The following is a 15,370-nucleotide window of genomic DNA, read 5'->3' on the forward strand; positions in this document are numbered from 1 at the left end:
TTGTCCTCCAAACCACTTCAAAACAACTATACATGTCGTAAAACACTTTATTTACTAGTTAATGGCATTTTTACACACATGTGAGTCTCTAGACACCTAATCTCGTTTTGAGGGCCTTGAAAATATCCCCCACTTGGGAACATTTTGTAACAATCGTAAAAATGTATACGATAACTAATGCTCAATGTGTCTAGAATGCCTACTATTAGACTGGGTTCACACTGATTGATAAAGGTAGATATAGGATCTAAACCGTTGAAATAGACAAGCTAACTAACTTGCGGAGTTAGTTGATCTACGAAAGATTGGGTCCAATCCTGTAGGGCTCCTGAATATGAAGATTTGCCCCGATGAGTCTTTACCGGACATAAAAGGGGAGATCTTAAGTTTGAAGGGTCTAGCGGTAAAATGGTCTTTTTCTAGGCTAAGGGTTGTATTCTACTTACCCTTATTACGTAATTAATAATTAATTAATATGGTGGAGGGCATTTTGGTAGAGAGGGACGAAATTGCCAATGAAGTAAAATCTTGCCCCACCCGGATTCGAAACTAGTTGGGACCAATGATTTAATTTCTTTTAATTAATTTGGTAGATTGATTTAACAAATTAATAATATGGCTGATTTAAGAAAATATGAAAATCAAACTTTAATTTATTGATTATTAATTAGAAATTAATTTAACTATGTGTTGCCAACAAGTCCTAATTCTAAGGTGACACTACCTCACACTTCTCTCTTTCACGATTATACATCTACCTTTCACAGCTGTTTTCACATTTTCTCTGTTAAAAAAATCAGCAACGAAAATCAGAATAACAACAAAAGTTCTTCACACTTGAAGAACATATAAAAATGCAAACGAAAGAAAACAACTCATCAAAGTAAAGCTAAATCTGACATTTTCGAGGGGTAAAGTGGGAGGTTCTGTGTTGGAAATTGGGTTGGTGGTGATTCTGGGCAGCAACATTGAGTGTTGAACAACACCAAGAACGGATATGGGTTTTCTCTCTTGAAATCCTTTCTCAAAGAGAAATATCATTTTACAAAATTCAACGTATGAAACTAGGGTTGTCCCCTTTTTTGTCGAATTCCTTGTCCCTAGTCTCCATCCGGTTTCAATCTAAATTAGGTTAGAAATCATTTTGTTGGTATGGTTGCTGGTAGATAAGTGTGAAATATGATGTTCTCTGTGATTTTGTGTTCGGAAATAACAAGCATGTTCAATGATTTCAACCGAAAATGATGGGGTGCAATGTGTAAAATGTTTTCTGTTGTTCTCCGTTTTGAAGCCTTAAAATGGCTTGTTTAATGATTGGAATTAAGGTACATAAGATGTTTTAATTTGTTATATTTAAATTAAGTGTAAGGTGGCTGATCTTAAGTGGAAAAATATAAGCTAAAACAACAACGAATCTACACTTAAAAGACCGTTTGACAAATTGTGAAAATTACACAAAACGAACATATGAATGTTGTTCAATCAAGGCTAGAATATTTAGTCAAATTTCAAACACTTGATGATGGAGTCTTAGCTAGAACACTTGAGGTTTGCGGAGTTTAAAATAAATTTAAAAAATGTGAGGTCAATGGGGATTTAACCCAAGCGTTCACTACATGAAAGGTGGAAAAAATTAGAGGTGTGGAATTCAAGTCCACAACCTGTCGGCCAAACAAGAGAGTAAAGAGAAATTTTAAAATAAAAAAAATAATGAGAGGAGTGGGATTCGAACCCACCACCTCTTGGCAGAATTAGAAGGTAAGGAGAAAAGGGAAATTAAAATAAGGATAGGATGTGGGGATTCGAACCCACAACCTCTTGAATGGATGAGAGAGTTAGTAGAAAAATAAAGGAGAGAATAAAATGTGGAGGGTGGGGATTGAACCCACAACCTCTTGAATGGATGAGAAAGTTAGGAGAAAATAAAGGAGAAAATAAATGTGGAGAGTGGGGATTGAACCCAGGACCTCATGGATGGGTGAGAAAGTTAAGTGATAAATTAAAAGAAAAATAATGAGCTTGTGGGGGATTGAACCCACAACCTCCTTTCCTTAAAATGAAAAAGGGGAGGAGAACAGGAAAGAAATATTATTGGGTTGATGGGAATCTAACTAGGGTCTCCCAAATCTGAAAAATACAATCATCAACTTTAAATAAGATTAAGTATTGTTCAAGGGAATCAAAATCGGTTTGCCTTTCCCGATTCCGTATTGACACATAAGTCATACGTAAGCAAGTATTTAATGAATGCTGCCTCTAAAGATCAAAATAAATATCTTTGAATATCTAGAAGATGCATAAGTCTTGTACCACATAATCTTGGGTAAACATGAATCACTTAGGCAAACTATTAATGAAGCTTCGTGGCTTGTATATGTTGACTCATATGTCTAACATATGTTTAAAAGTAAGTGAACCGAATATATATGTAATGAAATGATGTAAGCCTAGAAGGGTTAATTAAGAGTGTGAAACACACTACATGGCCATGTGCATTGGCATATGATGAAATGAATATTCATACAAAAAAGGTGAGAATTATGAAGAGAAAATGTTCTTAAGCTAATTAATGTAGTGACAACATGATAAGAGGCTAATGTGAAAGATGAGATCAATATCAAATGAGACTAAGTAAATGTTACCAAAACGTACTCACCTATGAGAGTGTAAAGTTAATTAAGAGACCAGCCTCTATGAACACTCTAATGAATGTATTGAAGTTAATTCATACTTAATACTAATGATGATATGAGAAATCATCTAATGAGCTATGATGTCCTCACGCTAGAAGCCAACTTCCATGATGTATGAGTTGAATGTAATGGAACTTTATACTGAGCACCGATAGGCTAGCTATGAGTGGTGAAGACTTCTTTCAGGAAGGGCACAAGTTCACGTAATTTTGTCATTAGATAAGACACTTTAATATCCTAGTCTTCTAACCTATACTGTCAATATAAGGTATGACTGGTGATTGCACTTGTATATGAAAGAATGAAAAATAAAGTACGTATGAATGAATAAAGTAGACTCTGTGTTTTCTAAAGAAGTTCCCTAGTTGAGGTCCCATACGCAGAGCCCTCATTTTGTGAAGTCGTAATGTCAAGTCCATGATCCCAAGGTTTTATGACATATGAAAGAATGATATGAACTATGTGATATGATATGTGAAATATGTTATGTGTTGTTTTCAGAATGATAAGTTTGATGTTGCATGATACACTCATGGAATGACTTTCAAATCCAAATTGTGTATGTCCATTGTCTTTCCTGATAAAATTTAGCAAGTCCACTGACTTGACATTCCATAAATCATGTTGTTAGGAAAGAGATATTCTTTCTCATGCACGTCCTTTGTGTGTGCTTGCATATACCCATAATTAGTACAATTTTGTAATAATTCCATACAAATATCTAGTTTTAGTGCAGGCAGAGGTGGAAGTTAGGTCTAACAGTATGACGTTACAGCTATCCAGACGTGGAGCTTTCATCCAGACTTGGTAGTCCTTCATGCTTTTGAGGTTGTCTAGTGTTATTATCTAGATTAGATGTAGGCTTTAGATAGTGGAGCATGTTCCACTAGTGTTTCATTTCCCATTTCATTTCAGACATTGTATTGGTGTCGTTCTGGCAAGTAAACATTTAATGCAACTATGAACTACTTCTTTCATTTGATGATCTTAATGTTAGATGGTTGATTGTGAACATTTATGACTTTAAGTAGAATATCTTATACGAATGTTAAATAACAAAAAGTTCGAATTTTTCGCAAAACAAAATAAACCTAAATGAAGTAAAGATGATGTATCTAGGCTTGTTTGACACTTCTAAGAGGTCAAAAACGCTGGTCTTGGCTGGGGTCTAGCCAGCCGTAACATATTCATCCTCGAATGAAACTTGGAACTTTTAAAACACTCTCAAGGAATCAATAGACTACAGAGAACTTCACAACATATAACATGTTAACAAATAAGAGTCAATGCACCAATCTTACAAGGAACACAAACTTCATAGTATCATGCAACTAAAGTAATAATAATCAAATATGGATTACACTTACAATTTCTTTCCATGGTCACATATTTTTTCATACTCATTGAAATTTATATGAACTACCTTCTCCAAAACTTTATACATGATCATTATCTCATGGTAAACTTAGTCATATAATGGATTTCTCGTGCACACATAGGCTAAATCCACACTCCAACTAACTTGAGTTTAAGCAATGCACTTAGTTGCACAAAAACCATGATTCATGTAGGTTAACTACAATCTTATAGCTTAGACATAATACCATAAAGGTCACATATAATTTAACCATGTTAAAAAGGTCAATTTATTTTAACGAGTATTTCTTTACTCCAAACAAAAGCATGCTTAACTCTTTTACTTATGGACTGAGAAAATCGCAACTCATACCACACAAATCACAATAATTGGTAGTCATTTCATTCAATTTCAATTTCTAGCATGACACTATCATTCTTTAACATGCATCATTTAGGAATGTTGCTATAATTTTTAGGAACGCATTGATGACTTGGCTTGACATATCATCACTTCTCAGGAGTGGGACTATAACAACACTTCCTAATTAATAAAAGCTACAAATTTTTCAAGGGAATACACATTTTTCATTTAAGTAAAGCTAAACACTTCTTTTGTCATGACATGGATTCTGGAATCCGAATCGCAATCGGGATCGTTGACCTCTCAGAGGTTGTAGACAAGCCTCTTCTTGCATTCATCATATTCATACGGTTAATTTTAAAAAATTTAAACTTTTTAGATAAGTATGAAGTTTACATAGTCTTCATATAGTTAATACTTAATTGCATCATATACTAAGCTCAACGTAAATGAAAAACCCATCTAACACAAGTGTCAATTCGAAATAGAAAATGAATATATCATAAATAGTTTGTCAAACTCGGTCTTATTACAAATCTTATAATTGAAAATACAAAGAAACTCTAGGGACAAAAACGACTAGATATGTCTAAAACTAAGGCTAGACTAAAACTGTAGTTTCCTCGAAATAAAGAGGACCTACATTATAGTTTGGAGAATGCTTATGTCCGAACCGCTGCAAGAGACTTCAATTTTTTCTCTTACATGAACCTATAAAATAGTAATGTTGTATGGAATTAGTACACACTTCTACTATGTATAGGGATATGCATTAACAAATAACGGAAATGCATGAACAAGATGGTTCTTCCTAATCAACATGCTTTCTTGAAAGATCAAGTCACTTGACTTGCCGAATTCGTAATGGGGAGGTCATTCCATGAATTTGTCAAACATAATACATAGGTTCACATAACATATATTTCATATTTCATATATAATACATTTCATAATTAAGAAAACATGGAATCATAGACGTAGCATTAAGACATCTCAACATATGGGACTTCAACCCGAAGGTCTCCTTTAGTAAACAAAGAGTCTTCTTCATTCGTTCATCCGTACTTCACATAATTAATTTCACTCGTTCATAGGATGTTATAATTAGCAGATATACCTAGGATGAAGTTTAAGACTCTCATCCGGATCATGAAGTGCAATGACCAAAAACGACCTAATGTCATTATTTGAATCTGGTTTCACCTCAAGATTGTCTTACACCAAAACCTTCAGTATCTCTCATTTCATTATCTTTAATACTTTGAGGAACTTCAAACTTAATCGACATATATCATGTGAGAATCATGAAATACGGTGTCTCCCCCACACCGAAAAGAGGTGGAGTCATTGGCCAAAGTTAAACAAAAAACATGCAAGGGGGTTCGAACCAAGCTAGTTCCCTATGTTTGAAACATAGTTCAAAGACTAGGAAGTTTAGGGAGACCCACACCCGCCATGGTGTACATTCTCATCTCATGATATTTATGTGAACCTCCGCCCTTCCCTAAAGAAGGCATCACCACCCATAGCTAGCCTATCAGTGCTTAGTTTAAAGTTCCTATTTACATTTAACTCATACATTATCGAAGCTTCATTCATAGCATAAGGTTGTCATAGCTCATTAGATGATTTCTCATCTCTTCTTTACGTACTAAGTGTGAATTTTCCTTACACATACATATAGAATGTGATTGAGACTTGTCTCTTAATATTCAACACTCTCTTAGGTGAGTACTTTTACTAACCTTTACTTAGGATTTATTGAGACTTGTCTCACAATTCATCTTCACCTCTTATCATGTTTTAACCATTTTCATTTGCATCATAGTTTAATAGAATCACCTCAGCTCACTGCGTGAGTGTTCATTTCTTCATCATGCCATTAACATACATCATATGTTATGCATATGGCCTTTAGTGTAGTTTACACTCATGGTTGTACCCCATTCGGCTTACATCATATCTAGGGCTTAGTTTCATGATTAATGTGGTCTTATATTTTCTTTCTATTCGAAACTAGGAACTTTAATCACTCCCAACCCGTGTCTCTCTTACTTGTGGCTTAGGTTAACTCACATTGCAACATACGGTGGACGTATGCTTCCACACGCACAAGCCAAGAGGCTTTACTCGTATTTGTCTAAGTTTTTCATGATCATCTTAGTGCATATTCTGCAAGACTTATACATCTTGTATATTAAGCCAAGGAACCCGAGTTCGATCCGTAGTTTATACATTTTATTTAATTATATGTAAGGCTTATGTGCCTCACTTTTTTGGTCAAGGGGATTCTTTTTCAAATCCCTTCGGCAGCATATATTTTTAATTATATATTAAACTTATGCTGCTCACACGTTTCGCCTTGAGGTCAGGTTAGATTCCCATCCTACACACAACATTATTTCCTTTTGATTTACTGAAGACCTCTAGATCTAGTGTTAGAACTTTGAGGTCTCAGGTTTGACTCCTAGGTGTAGCATTTTATATATTTAACTTTTTCCGAGTATTCTCTAATTCGAATTAGTTCCTTCGGTTATTTTTTTTTACATTTTACTCTATATAATTTTGTTTAGATTTTCATATGAACTTTAACTGATACTTTAGCCTAAACTTATGGCCGTATATCCATACCATTTTTTGTGCATTGATGTACATGACCGAGAATCATAAATTCATTTTAATTCGGCAATTAGTATTTTCTTTTAAATCATCAATTTCATTTAATTTTCATGGACATTACGGTTTCATCATCATATATATATAACACGACAATTACATAGAATATAATTCACCACGTTCTTGAAAATGATCCTTAGAATCAGACACACATAAAATGATCATATACTGTCCGAAAACATCACATTGCACAAAATCGCAAACATTCCTAAGATTTTTAACCAGCAAACATACCAACGCATGCATCAACTTTTCAGAGGATCTAATGACATGGGCATTCGATGGGGCAACCTTATTACTTCTATTGGAGTACGTACTGAACCTTAATAAGCTCTTGATAAAGGTACCAAGAGATAAGAAAACCCATAAATTTTTCAAATTTGACAACCAGCTACAACCACACGTCCTAACCCACGTACAATCCTCTATTCCGAGGCTTGATTCTGGTTCACAAGTGAAGTTCTCTATGTGATTTTTTTAAGAACTTAGGCGTACAATTTTTCTTTTCATTTTTTATTGATGAAGTCGAGAACCCTGTAGAACTTTAGGTTTATTTTTCTTTTTTTGAATTACAAAGTAAAGCTGAAAAATGTTTTATGAAGAGATAATAAACTAAGAGTGCACAATGAGCACACTCCTAGTGGGAGTCATGCACCTCTTTCCCTGGGGGTTTGTTGTGGACTTATTCATCTCAATTTAAATGAAAAAATAATATTATAATCCACATCTTAAGTTACTATAATGCCCCTCCTTTTTTTTGTCTATTTTAAATCACATAAATCACAAACTTAGTGCTTCTAACTCGGCTCAAACCTGAGTATGGCGATCCAGTTAAACACGGATTTGACCAACGATCTTTGACCCATTTTGACTAATTAAAAAAATTATTTAATAAATTAAATATTAGAATATTGTAATTACCATGCTTCCCCTAGGTCAAAATTAACATTTAACCCCTAACACTCTTAAGACGTAGGAGTAACCCTCGATGTCCGGTTAAGACTCACACGGGTGAATCCTAGTTTTCGGGGCCCTACCATGGCGGGAAGTAACCCTACCTAGCTGAAACAACTCACCAAGTTGGTTGGCTTTGATGGTTCATAGGTCTAGTGTTCTGGTTCCACGTGCATCCAACCGTGTGAACCCGTCTAACCTATGCATTCTAGGTGCACATAGGTCTTAGTTATCAAAGTCGTTTTTGTGTTGTTAAATATTTATTGGACCTAAACACCCTCATATTTAACACTATTATCAAGCGTGTTCATATAGCCATCTCATGAAGTTAAATGCACATTAAGCATATAAAGAGGCACAACAACATGAGAAACATTAAATTTGATCAAAATTTCTATTTCATGCATTAATGACCTTTCATAACATGCATAACATAGTGTCATTTAATACAAGCATAACATAAGGAGAACATGCAAATCATACTTAGATGAAGTACTCCCTTCATAATAGTTTACTTAAGATCTCTTTGGTTCAAGCTTGAGTATGAATAGAAGGAAAAGATAGGGATATATACCACCTTACTAGTCATATCATCATCTCTCACTTAGGGTAAACCAACTTAGAGAAACTTAAATCATTCAAGTGTTCTTGGACTGACCAATCCTTCTAGTCATGTACAACATCACCCTCTTGGGATCAAGTTTAAACAAATTTTATTAACATTACCGCCTTCCATTTCACAAGAAGGAATAACTGCCCCCTTAGTTAATCACTCAATCTCCACTAGGTGTTGAATTAAACAGATGATAAATGAGTAGCTAACTTAATCCACTCCATAATAATCACTCAAAGGGATTCATGACATAGGTTAATTCAAGGGAACTCAACATAGGACCATTAAGGTCATTCATAACCTTACCATCTATGCATATTATCCCTTATTTGGGGTAAGCCTAATAAAATATTTATCACATCGTGCCCTCAGATATAAATGTCAAAGCAAGTAAAGAAAAAAACTACATACTCTTCTCATATGAAGGTCTGATATCCTTGAGGGTGCCCACTCCTAACCTCATCTCAAGGAGATTACTAACTGAACCATCGAGAGGTTTCCCTCAAGTACCATTTATCTTCTATGTTAATCATATAAAGAAATTCATAACAATGAACTTTATTCATATTAGACAACCACATTAGGCCTTAACTAACCCATGAATGAAGAAACTACACTACACCATTTTCGGCCTACAGCAACACCACGTAAGTGTAGCCTAAACTAGCAAAAAGTGTGTTCTTTGATAAAAGGCTACACTTTTGGACATTCAACAACACTTTTTAGGGGCTGCCCAAAATAAGCGTAACCTTTGACATTAGGCAACACTTTTTAAATGTTTCCATCTTTGGCAATACTTATAAAGTGTTGCCAAATAGGTATAAGGGCACGCTTTGAAGACGTGCATTAGCAACACCTATTTTTTGTTAGACTACACATAAAAGCGTTGCCTTTTCAGATTTATTGGTCACACTTAAAAAGTGTTACCTTTTATTGGTCATCTATTTCAACACTTTCAAAGTGTAACTTTTTATCTACCTAGAGCAAAACATATGAAGTGTAACTTTAACATTTATAAGCCTACACGTAGCACAAATATATAATATATTTACATACATACAAGTGACCTAAAACACAAAATGAACTAATTAATAATTAAATTGAACTTCGAGAAATATTTCATGTACAACCAAAAGATAGTATGTATTGTGTACACACCCATACTTATACATCAAATATTCAAAATGTGTACACCATAAATCAAATATGTAATTAAACTTTTACAATAGTTCAAAAACTCTTCATCATCCACATCAAATTTGATCACCTCCATTTCCCTACACAAATAAGATATTGCAATAGGGTTCAAACTTCATAAGAAACAATATAAAATATTTGGTGTTAAACAATAACCATGATGCACGCAAACAACGTAAACTGCCTGAATATCAATTCCTCTAGCAAACAAATCTGTTCCATCAAGAAAGAACACAAAATTAAGAAATTTAACAATTAATCAATTTGAAATTTCAGTTATCGAAAAGCGTGACGGACCGTCGTAGCCATGATAGTCTGTCCTGCATGGTCGTCATAAAGATCACAGAAGTAGCAGAAGAAATTTGTTCAGTTGTAACGGAAAGCGTGACGGACCTTCGTAGCCATAACGGTCCATCCTGCATGTTCGTCCTGAAGATCAGTGAAGTAGCAGAAGAAACTTGCAAGTATCACAGTTCATGGGTATTACAAATAATAACATGATAATTGTTCAAGGAAAGATCAAGTATAACAGTTCCACAAACTTTTGGGACACTAAAGGAAATCATAAAGTATCAAAAAAATGAGTTTACAATTAATAATGATGGAGTTGGATAATAATTCGATTAAATCCCATCACATACAAACACAATATAAAAGATCTAGTAACAGAGATTTGAAGACATAATCTCGGATTAACAGCAAAAACATACATTAGGTCAACTTATCAAGAAAAATACAGATTATGTAGATGTAAGAAGAATAACAAAGTAGAACGTCTGCGTAATTCTAATTAAAATAAAAATGTAATAACACTTACTGGAACATGATAGCCACATCAAAGTAATCTTCTATCCAAAGTGGCATGAAACAAGTAATACTAAGTGCCGAGAAGATGATATAAGTTGAACATGCTCTAAAATTACAAGGTACTTTATGTAGAATGGTTCAAATATAAGTAGATTTTCATAGATAAGGTTATTCTCAATGCCAATACCATGGCCCGTCATGACCACAACGGCCTCTCATGACTACGACGGCCCGATCCGAGGTCCACGATGGCCCGTCGCGAGGTCCACGATGGCTCGTCGTAACCATGACGTCCCGTCGCGAGGTCCTTCAACCCAAGACGTGTTTTGAAAGATTTCCTATAAACAAATTTTTGAAGCATTTTCTTTCAATTTTAAAAAGGAAATCTGATGGAATAACTGTTTACCCAGAAATCTTTGAAGAAAATCGTCTTCTTTAGCTCCCCAATCATGAACAACGAAGCTGAGAGGAAATCGTCTTCTTCCGTTCATGTTCAGATAAATCGCAGTGCTCTTCGATTCTTCTTCAGCTCTCCAATTTTTTTCTTCGAGCCTTCTTCAGCTATACAATTTTCTTAAGCTTAATAATGTTTTTTTTAAGCTTCAGTTCTTCAATCTTCAGCTCTTCTCTTCAGTTTTCAACGTCCTCTCTTCGATCTCCATTATTTACTCTTCGATTTTAAGTTTTGGAGAAGAAAAATTGTGTGCTTTTTTATATAGGGTTACTTTACTTGTGTGCTCTTCAACGTCATTAATGCATGCAAAAACATACATCTAATGAGGACATTTCATTGAAATCATGTAACTTGTATTTTGAGTAAACTTCATGAACATAGGCACAATAGCACATTATAGTTCATATACATTATATAGACATGTATACTTCTCAGAATAACACATAAAGAATTACAATACTTTGAGTAATATTCAATACATACAATATCTTCTTTTTCTTTTATCATACTTCTTTCCTTAACTAACTCCCAAGTGAACTTAATGCAACGTAACACCTTAGGATCATCTTACAATAGATACATCATAAAATAGCCACATATATTCACAAGTCAAAATCACGTCATAAACATAATCTTCACACAAGAATCACAATCTATGAAAACCCTTTAGACACACTAGTGCAATGTTATAGTAGGCTTTAAATTTAAGACAAGCGTATGTTCAGGAAGAGGTTTTTAGATTATCTTCCGTCAAATACCTCCAAGGCTCGCATTGGTAGGGTGTCTAATACTGAACCTAAACAGGGGAGAAATGTTGATCCACCAAGAAAAAGATCAACTTGTTGTAAATGTGGTAAGACACATGTGGGTAAATTCCTTGTTGGAAAAAATAGTTAATATGATTGTGGCAAAGATGGCCATAGGTGAAAGATTTTCCTAATATAAAGAGTCAATGAAAGGGTAATAGTCAAACTCAATCATGCGTTCCAAGCGCTGAAGCTCCAACAAGGAACCGATTTTATGCACTCAAGAATAGGGGTGGACACGAGAGCTCTCCTAGTGTTGTGACAGGTATGTTACAAATTTTATCTGTAAATGGTTATCCTTTGATTGATCCAGGTTCTACCCTTTCTTCTGTTACACCTTTTGTAGCTGGGAATTTTGATATATTTCTTGACGTTTTGATTGAACCCTTTTCGGTTTGTACCCCAATAGGTGACTCTGTGGTTTCAAAGAGAATCTATAGGGGGTGTCCTATAATTCTGCCCAATAGAGTTACTCTTCCTGATTTGGTAGAACTTGATATTTTTTATTTTAATATCATCTTTAGTATTGATTGGCTCTGTTCTTTTTTTCCTTCCATAGATTATCGAACGAGGAAGTGAAGTTTCAATTCCCAAATGAACAAATTTTTGAGTGGAAAGGGGGAAATTGTATGCCAAGGGGTAAAATCATTCCTTTCCTGAATTCTTATAAGATTATAGACAAAGGTTATCTATACCATGTAGTAAGGGTTAAAAATATATAATATGAAATTCCTTCTATTGAGTCAGTCCCTTTGTAAGGGAAATCCCTGAGGTTTTTCCTAATGACCACCCAGGAGTTCCTCCCGAGGAAATTGACTTTGACATTGATTTGTTACCCGATATGAACCCATTTTAGTTCCTCCATATCGGATGGCTCTGGCCGAATTAAAAGAGTTATAACTCTAAATCAAGGATTTACTAGACAAGGGTTTCATTCAACCTAGTATTTCTACATGAGGTGCTCCGATCTTGTTTTTGAAAATGAATGATGGGTCCCAAAGAATGTGAATTGATTACCGCCAACTTAATAAGGTTACCATAGAGAACAAGTATCCTTTCCATTGAATTGATGATATATTTTATCAACTCCAAGGTTCTAGCTACTTTTACAAGACAGACTTAAGGTCAGGATATGACCAATTTAGGGTGAGAGGTGAAGATGTTCCCAAAATAGTTTTCCTAACTAGATATGGTCACTATAAATTTCCAGTTATGTCTTTCTGGTAAACAAATGCCCAGTCAGTGATTAAGGACCTATGGATAGAGATTTTTAGGAATACCTTGACTAATTTGTGATTGTGTTTATAGATGATATTTTGATATACTCCTAGAATGAAAATGATCATGAGTCATTAGAGGTTGGCTTTGCAATTCCTCAAAGAACACAAACTTTATGCAAATTTAGCAAGTGTGAGTTTGGTTGAGGTTAGTGGCTTTTCTTCTCCATGTTTCATCTGGTGAGGGTACAGAGGTTGATTCAAAGAAGACGGATGCAGTTAGAAATTTCCCTAGACTTTTGACTCCCACCGAGATAAGGAATTTCTTGAGTCTAGCCGGGTACTATAGAAGGTTTTTTGATGGATTTTTGTTCATTGCTTCTCCTTTGATAGCTTTGACCTAACAGAAGGTGAAGTTTTAGAGGTTCTAAACTTGTGAAAGATAAGCTTACCTCCACTCAAGTGTTGACCATACCATAGGGTAATGAAAGCTTTGTAGCGTATTGTGATGCTTTCCGAGTGGTCTTAGTATGTATCCTCACGCAACATGTCAAGGTGATAGCTTATGCTTCTAGGCAACTCATAGTTCATGAGAAGAATTATCCGAATCATGACCTTCAGTTAGAAGCTGTAGTTTATTCCTTAAAAATATTGAGACATTACTTGCATTATGTGCATATTCATGTCTTTACTGACCATAAAAGTCTTCACTATTTTCTTACACAAAAGGAGTTGAATCTCCGAATGACAAGATTGTTAGAACTTTTAAATGATTACGACATGAGTGTCCTTTAAAACCTCGACATGGACAATGTGGTTGCTTATGATTTTAGTAATATGACTATGGGTAGTTTGTCTCATGTGGAATAAGAGAAGAAAGAACTTGCGAAAGATGTTCATATGTTGGCTCGTTTATGTGTGCGTTAAACATTCTCCAAATGGTGGTTTCATGTTCCTTCATAACTGCGATTCATTATTAGTTGTTGATGTTGAATCTAAGAAAAAATATTGATCCTCTATAGATGGATTTGAACTAATCGGTACTTGGTAAGCTTAATGAGTTATTGGTGTTCATAGGTACAAAGAAAGATTATGTGTACCGCATATTGAGAATTTGAGAAATTGATTTTTGTAAAAACACATGGTAACCACTATTCTATTCATCCGGGTGCCACAAAATGTATTATGACCTTATGGAAGTCTAAAGGTTGGATTGTTTAAAAAGGGACATAATCGAGTTTGTTGCTAAGTATTAAAATCACTATCAAGTCAAAGTTGAATATCTAAAACCAGGTGGTTTAACCCAAGTCATGGATTTTCTTACATAGATGTGGGAAGCAATTAACATGGACTTTTTTGTCGAGTTACCTCGAACCAGGAGGCAAAATTATTCCATACGGGTTATTACGGATAGGTTTACCAAATATGCCACTTTTTTGTTGTGAATTCTACTTATAGTGCCGAAGATTATGCAATAATCTACATAAGCGAGATTGTGAGTCTTCACGGGATTCCTTTGACCAACATTTCGAATAGAGAAGCACAATTCACTTCTTGTTTTATAAAAGCTTTTTGAAAGTGTTTAGGTACTCAAGTGAACTTAGCACCGCTTTTCATCCTCAAACAGATGGGAAAGCGGAACATATCATTAAGACCCTTGAAGACATGTAAAGAGCCTGTGTAGTTGATTTCAAAAGAATTTGAGAGGATCATCTACCATTGATTGAGTTCCACTACAAGAATAGTTACTATTCGAGCATCTCCATGTCACCTTTTGAATCTCTTTATGGTATAAGATGTAGGTCTCCAGTTGGATTTTTTGAGGTGGTGAGTCCTCAATACTTAGTCCTGAGATTTTTTATGAGGCTATAGAGAAAGTTTGAATTATACGAGATAGATAAGACAACCTACAGACGTAAAAAGTCTTATGCTGACAATAAAATAAGAGATCTTGAGTTTGAAAAAGGTGATCATGTATATTTGAAGATTTCACCTATGAAAGGGGTGATGTGTTTTTTGTAAGAAGGGGAAGTTAAGTCCCTTATATTTTGGTCCTTATCAGGTTCTACAATGGGTTGGAAAAGTTTCCTATGAGCTTAAATTACCTAATGAACTATCTTCGGTTAATCTGGTGTTTCATGTTTCCATGTTCAAGAAATGCATAGGCGACCTAGTGTCTATTATTCCTATGATGGTATAGGGGTGGATGAGAACGTCTCCTATGAAGAAGTTC

This window comes from Solanum lycopersicum, chromosome 3 (assembly GCF_036512215.1).
Source record: "Solanum lycopersicum chromosome 3, SLM_r2.1".
Classification (NCBI taxonomy): Eukaryota; Viridiplantae; Streptophyta; class Magnoliopsida; order Solanales; family Solanaceae; genus Solanum; species Solanum lycopersicum.